The 13,308-nt window shown below is 45.3% G+C and overlaps 1 long non-coding RNA gene across 1 annotated transcript; it reads left to right on the top strand.

Annotated features, from left to right (window-relative positions):
- The first annotated feature begins 661 nt into the window (after positions 1-661).
- Positions 662-13,125, top strand: Gm40577. Its single transcript, XR_873021.2, has 3 exons — positions 662-720; positions 2,004-2,116; positions 12,857-13,125. It is a non-coding gene; the product is annotated as a predicted gene, 40577 (long non-coding RNA).
- Positions 13,126-13,308: the final 183 nt, after the last annotated feature.

Genomic DNA, 13,308 nt, shown 5'->3' with positions numbered 1-13,308 from the left:
GATGAACAAAGCTTTGAGGACAATCTCGTTCAGTTTCCTTTCTCTGGTTAGTGATTGGGGCTGCATGCTAGGTTTTTCATTGTGTGTGCATCATGGATGCGCGCGCGCGCACGTGTGTGTATTGTCAGGCGTGCACACAGATGTGTGCATGTGGGTGTGTTCACTGGCTTGTGACCACGGGGACACCAGAGATCAATGTTGGATGTCTTCCTCTATCTTTCTCCACCTTACCTTTTGAAACAGTCTCTCACTGAACTTTCAACTGGCCCTTTGGCTAGAATGGCTGGCCAGCAAGGTCCTGGGATCTCCTGTCTCTGCTTCACCTCAGCTGCCTGCCCTGCCTGCAACCCGGTGCTGGGGCTCTGAACTGGGCTCCTCCTATTTTAACAGGAAACACAGTACAGTCAACAGGTGTGTGTGTGTGACCCTGGGTCAGGGACGTAGCACTTGCCAGAAATAAATGTCTACGCCTAATGTCACCTTGAGCATTCAGCCTTTCTTCCCTGCAAAAGGTTACGCGGGCGGGGCTTGTTGACCATTTATGCCCCTCCTCCTAGTGGGTGGGGTAGGGCTCTAGATTCTGCCTGAAGTATCCACCTGTTCCCTACCCCGTGGCAATTCTGCTCGAGGCCTTGGGGAGGGGCTAAAGTACATAGAGGCGGGAAGGACCAGCCCCGGGACTGTTTGTGTGGCTGCAGGGATGGCCCTCGTCCTTGCTGGGTGAGGCTTTTTAGGTGTGGCTAGTGTTTGTAATCCCTCGCCTTACCCTCTGTACAGAAGCCCAAGGAATGCATTGATTCCCACTCACTTTGGCAGAACTATGCCTTGGCGTGTTCCTGCGACCTTCGGAGGAGGAGAGGTGGACTTTGCTAATGCCTTCTCTGAGGAGGAATTTTAGCTACAAAAAAGGAGGGGGCGGGGAATGGACTGGGATTTTTTTTTTTTTTTTCTGGCTTGTGGACTGTATTTTCATGGTGGTCTGGGGTTGTAGGGTGTGGCGGGCATGTCATCGCGGTGTCAGGAATTGGAATTGTTAGGAAGTTGGAAGGACTTTGGTCAGTCTATAAGCAGTTCTAACTCCTTTGCGGCAAGTGGCTTTCCTGACTGAGACCTCTCACAGTTGGATTTGATGGCTTTGTTCCAAGCCTTCAGCTCCTTAGATGAAGCCCATTGACATCATGGAGAACAGGGTGTATTGCTGGGGCCGGGCTTCCGTTGTTATCAAAATGCAGAAGTGACCTCAGACACAGATGGACGTTTGATCAAATAGCTGGTACTTTGTGGCTGCGTATCGTCCGTACATTAAATTAATCACGACAAGTGCTGACTGAGGCCCGGGGAGATGGCTCAGTTGGTGAAGTGTTTGTTGTGCAAGTTCAGATCCTCAGCACCCACAAGAAAGCTGAGCGAGACAGCGCATGCTCAGGGGCTCACCAGCCAGCCAAGCTGAGCGAGACAGCGCATGCTCTAGGGCTCACCGGCCAGCCAGCCTAGCCAAATTAGTGAGCTCCAAGTGTGGTGGGAGACCCTGTCTCAAAAAATAAGTTGGCGGATGATTGAGGAAGGAACCCAGTGTTGACCGCTGACCTCCGCGAGCATTCATGTATGCGTGTGTACTTCTACACACGTGCACACACAAATCTACATATGAGTGTGTATACATATGCACACAGAAAGGAGAAAAAAAGAAAAAACATACCCCAAGAGTCGAGTTACAGTGTTTCATACAGCACTGAGTGCTTTCTGCATTTTGGGGGGAAACTTGACTGGTGGGCGTGTATTCTCCCGTGAAGGTAGCGAACGTGGACTCTCCTGTGACGAATGGTTACATGGATTCCCCTGTGATGGTTGGTTACTCTTTGCATCTTGGCATTTATTGCTGGATATTTCGTTAAAACTTTGTTTCACCCCAAATTATATATATATCTTAATATCTTTATGTTTCTATTAGTAGAAACGATGGCTTCAGATATTAAAACATTAATGTGTTAATCTTTCTCCAGGGTCTGCTGGCATTGTATTAAGACCTGGAAAACGTTTCTTCTCTTTCTACTTTCCTGGATGAGTTGGGAAACATTGGTGTCGACATTTCCCCCATATGTGGAAGAGTTGTCAGGTGAAGGCACTTGGTTCTGAAATTTTCTTCATTAGAATATTAGGAGGGCTGGAGAGCTGGCTCAGCGGTTAAGAGCTCTAGCTGCCCCTGCAGAGGACCCAAGTTGGCTTTTTGGCACCCACACCTTGGCTCACAGCCGCCTGTAATTCTAGTTCTAGAGGGGCCTGACTCCCTCTTCTGGCCTCTATGGGCATTGCACACATGTGGCAGAGCTTAATAAAAGTAAAAGTAAAAAGAAAAAGAAAAAAGCCCAGTGGTGCTGGTGTGGAGATGGCAGGTATCTTCAACCCCAGCACTTAGAAGGCAGAGGTAGGTGGACATGTGTGTGTTTGAGGCCAGCCTGGTCTACATAATGAGTTCTGGGATAGCCAGGGCTACACAGAGAAACCCTGTCTCAAAAACAAAACAAAACAAAACAAAACAAAACACAAAACAAAAAACTAAAAAGAAAAAACGAAAAGATAAAAATTAAAAAGAAAATGAGGACAAGAGCTGGCAGTGGTGGCGCACGCCTTTAATCTCAGCACTTGGGAGGCAGAGGCAGGCAGATTTCTGAGTTGGAGGCCAGCCTGGTCTACAAAGTGAGTTCCAAGACAGCCAGGGCTACAGAGAGAAACCCTGTCTCGAAAAACAAAAAAACAAACAACAACAACAACAACAACAACAAAGAAAGAAAGAAAGAAAGAAAGAAAGAAAGAAAGAAAGAAAGAAAGAGGGCTGGCGAGATGGCTCAGTGGTTAAGGTCCCGAGTACAAATCCCAGCAACCACATGGTGGCTCACAACCACCCGTAATGAAATCTGATGCCCTCTTCTGGTGTGTCTGAAGACAGCTACAGTGTACTATGTATAATAACAAATAAATCTTTGGGCCGGAGCAAGCAGGGACTGAGTGAGCGGAGTTGACCGGAACAAGCAGAGGTCCTAAAAATTCAATTCCCAACAACCACTTGAAGGCTCACAACCATCTGTACAGCTACAGTGTACTCACGTACATAAAATAAATCAATCAATCTTTAAAAACAAACCAAAACCATTCACTTTTATTTTTAACTGTTGAGAGCTTTTAGTGCACCTTCTGGGAATTTGGCATTTGTCAGTAGGCTCAGATAAGAGTGTTAGAAACAGTGACCATGGGGCTTTGTTCACTACTTCGCTTGATTACTTAGTCTGTGATCTAAGAACCGACCATGTGTTTTGGGTGCACCTAGAATGATATAGAAGCAGGCTGGAGAGGATTAAAGCTGCTTCATCCTCAGCACGGGCTGGAGTCAGGTTATGGTTTTGTCTAACTGTCTTTCCTTTTCAATCCTCACTCTCTTGCTTGTGACCCGGTTGACTAACTGAGCTGGCTTGGTCATTTAACTGTGTGTCTCTGTGTGTGTGAGAGCATGTTAGTGCAGGTATCCACAGAGGCCAGAAGGGGCTGTTAACATCCTGAGCTTGGCGTTACACACAGTTGGAAGCCACTATCTGTGAATGCTGGGACCTGAGTTGGGGGTCCCCTGAGAGACTTTTAATTGCTGAGCTAATTCTCCAGCCTGTTTTTTTCTTTTTTCCTTTTAAAAATGGATATTTTATTTATTTACATTTCAAATGTTATCCCCTTTCCAGGTTTCCCCTCTGCAAACCCCTACCCCATCCCCCTTACCCTGCTTCTATGAGGATCCTCCCCCACCCACCCACCCACCGCCCTAGCATGCCTCCACACTGGGGCATCAGCTGTGAGCATCCGCATCTGTATTAGTCAGGATCTGGCAGAGTCTCTCAGGAGACAGCTATCCCAGGCTCCTGTCAGCAAGCACTTTTTGGCATCCGAAATAGTGTCTGGGTTTGGTGTCTGCATGTGGGATGGATCCCTAGGTGGGGCAGTCTCTGGATGGCCTTCCCTTCAGTCTCTGTTCCACTCTTTGTCCTTGTATTTCCTTTAGACAAGAGCAATTCTGGGTTAAAATTTTGGAGACGGGTGGGTGGCCCCATCCCTCAATGGGGGGTGGGGGTGGGGAGGGGCGGGGAATGCCTAACCTCTGGATATGGTCTCGACAGGTTCTCCCTCCTCTTTGTGGAGTATTTCAGCTACTGTCATCTACGTGGGGTCCTGGGGTGCTCTTGCTTTCCTTTCACCTGGGACTTTCTGGTTGCTACTCCCAGTTCCCCATCCCCCATTGCTACACACCTCTTTCCATTTCCTGACCCTCTGTACATCTCCTCCATCTCCTCCCATACCTGATCCTGCCCCCTTTCCCCTCCTCCTTTTCTCTTCCTCCCAAGTCCTTCCCACCCTCTACTTCCCTTGATTATTTTGTTCTCCCTCCTCCTTTCCTTCCCTTCCCTTCCCTTCCCTTCCCTTCCCTTCCCTTCCCTTCCCTTCCCTTCAGTAAGACTGAAGCATCCACTCTTTGGTCTTCCTTCCTCTTGAGCTTCATGTGGTCCGTGAGTTGTATCGTGGGTATTCCACACTCTGCCTAATATCCACTTATCAGTGAGTACATACCCTGTGTGTTCTTTTGTTACTGAGTTATCTCACTCAGGATGGATATTTTCTAGATCCATCCACTTGCCTGCAAATTTCATGAAGCCATTATTCTTAATAGCTGAGTACTCCATTGTGTAAATGTACCACATTTTCTGTATCCATTCCTCTGTTGAGGGACATCTGGGCTGTTTCCAGCTTTTGGCTATTATAAATATGGCTGCTATGAACATAGTGGAGCCTGTGTCCTTACTACATGTTGGAGCATCTTCTGGATATATGCCCAGGAGAGGTATTGCTGGATCCTCCGGTAGTACTGGATATATGCCCAGGAGTGGTATAGCTTAGTCTTCAGGTAGTACTATGTCCAATTTTTTGAGGAACCGCCAGACTGATTTCCAGAGTGGTTGTACCAGCTTGCAATCCCACCAGCAATGGAGGAGTGTTCCTCTTTCTCCACATCCTCACCAGCATCTGCTGTCACCTGAATTTTTGATCTTAGCCATTCTGACGGGTGTGAGGTGGAATCTCAGGGTTGTTTTGATTTGCATTTCCCTGATGACTAAGGATGTTGAACATTTCTTTAGGTGGTTCTCGGCCATTTGAGTTTCCTCATTTGAGAATTCTCTGTTTAGCTCTGTTCCCCGTTTTAAAATCGGGTTTATTTGCTCACGTACCAGTCTGTTAGTCTGTCTTTTTATTGGGGAATTGAGTCCATTGATGTTAAGAGATATTAAGGAAAAGTGATTATTGCTTCCGGTTGTTTTTGTTGTTAGAGGTGGATTTATGCTTGTGTGGCTATCTTCTTTTGGGTTTGTTGAAAGATTACCTTTTTGCTTCTTCTAAGGTGTAGTTTCCTTCCTTGTGTTGGAGTTTCCCATCTATTATCCTTTGTAGAGCTGGATTTGTGGAAAGAAATTGTGTAAATTTGGTTTTGCATGAAATATCTTGGTTTCTCCATCTATGGTAACTGAGAGTTTTGCTGGGTATAGTAGCCTGGGCTAGCATTTGTGTTCTCTTAGGGTCTGCATGACATCTGCCCAGGATCTTCTAGCTTTCATAGTCTCTGGTGAAAAGTCTGGTGTAATTCTGATAGGTCTGCCTTTATATGTTACTTGACCTTTTTCCCTTACTGCTTTTAATATTCTTTCTTTGTTTTGTGCATTTGATGTTTTGACTATTATGTGACAGGAGGGATTTCTTTTCTGGTCCAATCTATTTGGAATTCTGTAGTCTTCTTGTATGTTTATGGGAATCTCTTTCTTTAGGTTAGGGAAGTTTTCTTCTATAATTTTGTTGAAGATATTTACTGGCCCTTTAAGTTGGGAATCTTCACTCTCTTCTATACCTATTATCCTTAGGTTTGGTCTTCTCATTTTGTCCTGGATTTCCTGGATGTTTTGGGTTAGGAGCTTTTTGCATTTTGCATTTTCTTTCACTGTTGTGTCAATGTTTTCTATGGTATCTTCTGCACTTGAGATTCTCTCTTCTATCTCTTGTATTCTGTTGGTGATGCTTGCATTTATGACTCCTGACCTCTTTCCCAAGTTTTCTATCTCCAGGGTTGTCTCCCTTTGTGATTTCTTTATTGTTTCTATTTCCATTTTTAGATCCTGGATGATTTTGTTCAATTTTGGTTGTGTTTTCCTGAAATTCTTTTGGGGATTTCTGTGTTTCCTCTTTAAGGGCTTCTACATGTTTACATGTGTTCTCCTGTACTTCTTTAAGGGAGTTCTTTATGTCCTTCTTAAAGTCCTCTATCATCATCATGAGATGTGATTTTAAATCACAGTTTTGCTTTTCCAGTGTGTTGGGGTATCCATGGCTCGCTGTGGTGGGAGAACTGGGTTCTGATGATGCCAAGTAGCCTTGGTTTCTGTTGCTTATATTCTTGCCCTTGTCTCTTGCCATCTGGTTATCTCTGGTGTTAACTGGTCTTGCTGTCTCAGACTGTGGCTTGTTCCCCCTGTAAGCCTGTGTGTCAGTACTCCTGGGAGACCAGCTCTCTCCCGGTGGGATTTGGGTACGGAGAGCTGTGGCACAGGGTCAGCTCCAGGACGAAGATGGAAACCGGAAGCTTTCCAACCTATTTTTAAAAGAAGCTTTATTTTATTTTTAATTATGTGTATGTGTGGATATGCGCACATAAGTGCCAAGAGGTAAAATTAACTTCAAATTTGTTGATTTTTTCAATTATGTTTTCTACTTAATTTCTGCCATATTTTTATAATTTCTTTTAGTTTTTTCTTTTTTCTAGCTCCCCCACTCCTTGCACCTTTTTTTGAGACACAGTCTCATCATGCCAAGGACTTGCCATGCAGACCAGGCTGGCCTCAGACTCACAGAACTCCTCCTGCCTCTGCCTCCTGAGTGTTGAGAGTAGAGGCACACACTGCCATGCCCAGCCTAAATTCTGAGTTTGAACATATGGGCAGACTCAGGCTGTTTCTGCAGCGATTGATAAAATTGTATGTTTTTTTCTTCTCTCATTTGTTAGTATGATGGGTTGCTTTGATTTCAAAATATTCAAACAGCCTTCCCTTTCTGGACTTAGGTCTACTTGGCAGAGGGATCTTGATGCCTTTAATGTATTTCTGGAATCTGTTTGACAGTTTTATGCTGTGGATTTTCGTATTTATATTTTCAAGGGCTTTGGTTTAGTTTCGCCCTCCTGTACTGACTTTCTGTCCCCCCTTCCCCTCCCTTTCCCCCCGTCTCTCCCCCTCTCCCTCCCCCTCCCTTGTACCAGGATAATTACTGCTTTATGAAATGAGTTTGGAAAGCTTCCCCTCTTTTCTAATTTGCGGGGAGACTAGATAGAACCCTGTGATTTCTCCCATAGAAAGATGATAGAACTTGCCAGTGGAGACGGCTGGCTCTGATTTTGTTGTTAGAACAACTTGGAGGCCCAATTCATTTTTCTCAGGTAGATCAAAGATTGCCAAGTTATCCATTTTCCCCCCTTGGGTGAGTTTGTAGATCTTGTGACTTCCAGAATGGGCTGTTTTATCCCCATTGTTGGATCTGCCTGTCTGGAGTCGTGTGTAATGCACTATTAATGTGGCGGCCATTGTCTGTGAGGTCTTTCTCAACGCCTCACTTCTTCTTTAGTTTCTGCTATTGATAACTCATGTCTCTTATTTCAGTAATTGTTTCTTTATATTCTTGTCAGCTCGGCTAGCGGTGTGTTGTTTCACTGATGGTTGAGGCTCATTGCTTTTCTGTTTTGTTTTTTGGTGTCTGTGGTTGTAGCTGTCATTTCTTCCTGTATGCCATGGCTTTGTCTCTTTTCCTCCAGTGGCTTTAGATGGAGGCTTAGGTGGCCAGTTTGAGACCGTCATATTCCTCTAATATGAGAATGTATACTATGTTTGGAATGTCTGCATGTGTCTCAGGTTTGAAGGTAGCCACATGTGTGTAGATGCATGTATGTGTATGCATGCGTATGCATGTGTGAGCAGGTATGTGCTTGTGTCTGTGTGTGTGTATGTTTTGTACAGACACGTGTGTGTGCACCTGTGCATGCATGTGTGAACAGACGTGTTCTTGTGTCTGTGTGTGTGTGAGTGTGCATGCATTGTGTTAGGAGTATGCTTGTGTGTGTGTGTTGTGCAGATATGTATGTGTGTGTCTGTGTGTGGGTGCATGTGCATGCATTGTGTGAGTGGGCATGTGTAGGTTACAGGACAGCCTCCAGTGTTAGACTTACAGGTTAAGGAATGTATTACATGCACCAGGCTGGCTGGTCCTCAATCCTCCGGGCTTGCTCCTGTGTTCTCTGCCCATATGCTGTATGAGCACTGCTTTACAGATTTGAGCTGCAAGGCCCAGCTTCAAGTTGGCTCTAGGGATTTGAACTCAGATCAGTAGCAAGCACTTTAGCCGCTAAGCCATCTCTCCCCCAAGTCCCTAGCAGCTCTCCGTAGCCCTGAGTTGCTGGTACCCACCACTTTCTGTGTGCTGCAGCTTAACTCTTTCCTCATTTCTCTGCTTTCTCTCTGCTTTCAAACATTTTATCTTGTACATTAGTCTGTGTTCTTCTCACCAGAGAGTTCTCTTTCTTAATCTACTTTAAGAGCCAGTTTTGTTTTCTTGGTTTTGCTTATTGATTTCATCTGGTGTCTTTATTATCTTCTTTCTTAGGTGTTTTGCTTTTGAGATGAGGTCTCAAGATAGCCCAGGCTGGCCTTGAAATTGTGGTGGTCCTCCTGCCTCAGCTTCCCGAGTGCGAGGATTACAGTTGTGAGCTCACACACAACTTTGCAATGCTAATTATTTCCCTTTATTCTGTAGTTTCTTCTCACCTTTGGGAACTAGACACTGAGTTCATTGACTGAGTCTTTCTCCAGCCAATATGTGCCTCATTCTGTGTATAAACTCTAAATACTGCTGTTTCAGTATTTGCACCTGTTTCATACATACCATTTAAATGACAACTTCAGGTTAATTTCAAAATTAAATTTATTATCTTTAAAAATGTTGTGTGTATGAGTGTTTGGTCTGCATGTCCACATGTGCACCTTACATGTGCAGTGGCCTTGAGAACAGAGGAGGGCGTTGGAGACCCTAGAACTTTAGTTACAGATGGTTGTGAGCCATCTTCCTAGGCCCTTTATGCTACAGCCAACAAGTGTGCTGGAAACTGAACCTGGGTCCTCTGGAAGAGCAGGCAGTTCGATAACCACTGAGCCATCGGTCCAGGCCCTTTATGCTAATTTTAAGGTCCCTCTCTCTCTTTTTAATTGTATATTGGAACCACATGTTCTTGAGAAGTACATAAAGTCTTTCTTAAAATGGAAGAATGTAGATGCTTACATGTTACTATGCTTGGCATGTAGTTGTGTGTCTCCGGGGCCTAGTTCAGTGTAATTAAAAAAAATACACGACAAAGGTGATCAAATGAACGCATAGCCCAGGGACCTGTGGACACCTGCGATTTGTTGCCGCTGAGTCAGGAAGGCCAGCCCCTCGTTCTCTGTTGGGAGAGCTCCTTTCTGAATGCCTGCCTGGTGCAGGGTAGCAGTGGCCCACGCCTTTGATCCCAGCACTCGGGAGGCAGAGGCAGGTGGATCTCTGGGTTTGAGGCCAGCCTGGAGTACAGAGTGAGTTGCAGGACCGCCAGGGCAAGACAAACAAACAAACAAACAACAACAAATAAGTATGGTTCCTGTCCGTGGATAAAGAACTCTTAAATGCTCTGATGCCAACTCGAATCCTAATTCTGACCCGCATTTGAATCAATAATTTTTAAAAACAACACAGGGAGTCGGCAGGAGAGATGCTATGTCAGTAACTGACTTTCTGCGCAAACGCAGCAACTGGAGTTTCATGTTGGGGTGATCGTTTTGTGCGCTGTGTAAACATTGCCTTGGTGTTATTCCAACGCTGATCTCTGGGCTGGCCGAGAATTGAGTGAGGATCAGACTTTGATATTGTTATTTTTATTGGCTCACCTGTTTGGTTACCTCGTAAATACTCCCTCTAGCATCTTCTAATTGGTTTAATACACATCTGATGGCCAATAGCAAGGAGGAGAGAAGAGGTGGGACTTCAGGTAGAGTGAGGAACTCTGGGAAAGAGTCAGGCTCCAGGACTCACTGGCCAGAGACTTGGGAGGAAGCAGTAGACTAGAGACCGCTGGAACTAGAGACTGAGAGGTAGCGGGCCACGGATCCGGATGTAGGCCAGGCCATTAATTGTTGGATTAGAATAGTTGAGAATTTTCCCAGTTATAGCATCAAAGCTTATAATAAAATAAAAGGTCTCTAGGTCATTATTTGGGAGCTGGTGCGCTGAGAAAATCCTATTACATCCATGTAAAAATCTGGGCATGGTAGTTCATGTCTATCATCCCAGTATGAGGGATGCAGAGACAGGCAGATTCCTGGAGCTCATAGGCCAGCCAGCTGCATAAAATCGGCAAGTTCCAGGTTCAGTGAGAGACTCTGTCTCAAACAATAAGGTGGACAGGGACAGTGCATGACACCTGATGTTGACCTCTGGCCTCATATACGTGCATACATAACCTGAGACCTTCCAGCCATCTCCTATCTTGTCATAGGAGTGCTGTGGTGACAGCCGTGGGCTGTTGTAGCCAGGGCTACTAGGTTTGCTCCTTGGCCTTAACTGTCAACCTCACACAGCCTAGGGTCACCAGGGAAGAGAACCTAAGTGATTGCATAGATCAGGTTGGCCTGTGGGGATTGACGTGGAAGATCCAGCCTAATGTGTTTGGCACCCGTTTCCCTGGTGTGACCCCCTCCACTCCCCCACTGCATGTGAGTAGAGTAGACGGGCTGAGTACCACGCATGTGTGCTCTTGACAGGCGAGGAGGCGACTTGACCGGGTGCTCTATGCAGCTGCCATGGTGACTTCCCTGCAGTGGTGGACCGTGACCTGGGATTAGGAACTAAAGCTTCCCCACAGTTACTTTTTTGGTCAGGACATTTTATCTCAGCCACAGCAATGAAACGGGGCCACACTAGTTCCAGGGAGTTCAGATGCTCACAGTGTGGGGCAAGAACTAAACGTCTACTCAGGCCCGTGGCCTTTTAGTGATTGGATATTTAACTTGCAGCCATGTCTTTTCTGACTGAGGTTTCTTTGGGGAGTTTCAGGCTCATGGCCTTTATGCCGTCCTTGTAGTTACTGATGCGTTTAGGTTTGTATCTGTGTAGTACCACCCAGATGAATTATCATCTCTTGTATGTCCTTTCAGCTTCTAGAACCCTTCCCTGTTTCTCTACTTCCTTGTAAGCCGACGTTCTCTTACTGTCTTTAAAGGTTGCTCGGGAGAGCCCAGCTTCCGTTTCTTACTCATTAAGGTGTAGTACTGATTTTTGCCTCTTTCATTTCGCCAATTACGCTGAACTGTGTGGGACTATTTTTTTTTTTAAGAACTCCTTTGTTGTTAAAATCTCTTCTTTCTACAGATTTTTCTTTTTTTTTTGGTCACTACTGCATTTACTTATTCATTTGTTTGTTGATCCTGCTCTGTCTCTCTCTCTGTGTGTGTGTGTGTGTGTGTGTGTGGGCACAGCACACATGTGGAGGTCAGGGAACAGCGTGTGGGAGGCTCTTCTCTCTTTCTACCATGTGTGCCTGGACATGGAGCTCAGGTGACGAGAGGTGTTCCCTGCTGAGCCATCTTGCCGGCCCCATGCATGTTCAACTTAGCACACACCTGTTTTTCGTAGCTCGGTCAATATCTATTAGGATTTAGCGAGGGGTTCTCTCTATGGGGTGATTCATTGTCTCCTGGGTTCCCCATCTGGCCTGTCCTGAACCTTTCTGCCAGAAGAGTTCTGGGTCTGGTTTGTTTTAACGGAGACCTCTGCTCTAGACCCCACTACACCCTCCATTGGGAGATTTCTTTTCCAATCCTTCTTACTGCTTGGTTCTCAGCTCCTTCCTGGGTTAGTCTCTGTCTGAAGTCTGTCTGTGTCCAGTCATCTCTTTTGATTCTTTCTATGTTTGTGGCAGTAGTTGTATGGTCTCCTCCTTCACATCACAGTTTGTGTCTTTTCTCCATTCTCTGTCTAGTTACAGGTTTGCCAATTACTCAGGCGACAGAGACGGTTGGGAGCTCTGAGGCTGAGGCTGCCCTGGCTCAGCCTGGCTCAGCCCCATCCTCCAAACCCTAACTCTTTTTTTAAAAATATTTTTTATTACATATTTTCCTCAATTACATTTAGAATGCTATCCTAAAAGTCCCCCATACCCTCCCCCCCACTTCCCTACCCACCCATTCCCATTTTTTGGCCCTGGCGTTCCCCTGTACTGGGCCATATAAAGTTTGCGTGTCCAATGGGCCTCTCTTTCCAGTGATGGCCGACTAGGCCATCTTTTGATACATATGCAGCTAGAGTCAAGAGCTCTGAAACCCTAACTCTTAGTATTATTAATTTTCTTTTGTTGTTCTCAGGTCTCCCCAATCACAGTTTTTTTTCCCTTATTGTTTCCTCCTCTCTAAGGCACAGTCAATTCCTTTCCTGTCCTGTGAGGAGTAATATTTGGTGGGTTTTGTGTTATTCAGGTTTGTTACATTGTTTTATTTATTTATTCATTTATTTATTTTTATTTTGTCTTAAGACATTTAAAGAAATTTCCCTTTTAATTTCTTTTTTCTTTCTTTTTTTAATATTTTTTATTACATATTTTCCTTAATTCCCTTTTAATTTCTTATTTGATCCGTTGGTTGCATAATTCCCCATTGCTTATTTAACTACCACATATTTGTGAATCGTTTGATGTTCCTGGTGTTTTTAGCTTCTGTTTTCCTGCTCCTGGGGTCAGAGAAGCTGCGGAATAACAGCCCAGTGCTTGCTGGCTCAGTGGACCGCCCAGCCGCCAGCACTGCCGTTCCCGGGCAGAGGCTTCACTGATGTGGCTTGTATTGAGTTCTTTGGATCAAATCTTGCTGGAGACCTCTGACTTACCCATTCCTGGGTGTCTACAGCTACCCTGGGGATGGAAAGGTAGGCTATTCTCCTCCCCTCCTTCCCTCTCTCCCTTCTTTCCCTCCTTCCCTCTCCCCTCCCTCTGTCTCCCTACATTTACTCAATTTAAACTTATTCTCAAGACATTCGCGTGAAATTGGGTTGCCTCTGCAGAGCAAAAGAACCAGAAAAATAATATTTAAAATGAACAGTCAGCCTTCAGTTTCTCCATGGAACAGATGCGTGTTCCCTTCCACATTTCCATTTTCCTCATGTAGTCTC

Source organism: Mus musculus, chromosome 12 (genome assembly GCF_000001635.26).
Source record: "Mus musculus strain C57BL/6J chromosome 12, GRCm38.p6 C57BL/6J".
Classification (NCBI taxonomy): domain Eukaryota; kingdom Metazoa; phylum Chordata; class Mammalia; order Rodentia; family Muridae; genus Mus; species Mus musculus.
Note: the sequence above shows the minus strand (reverse complement) of the source record. Positions and strands in the feature narration are given on the sequence as shown.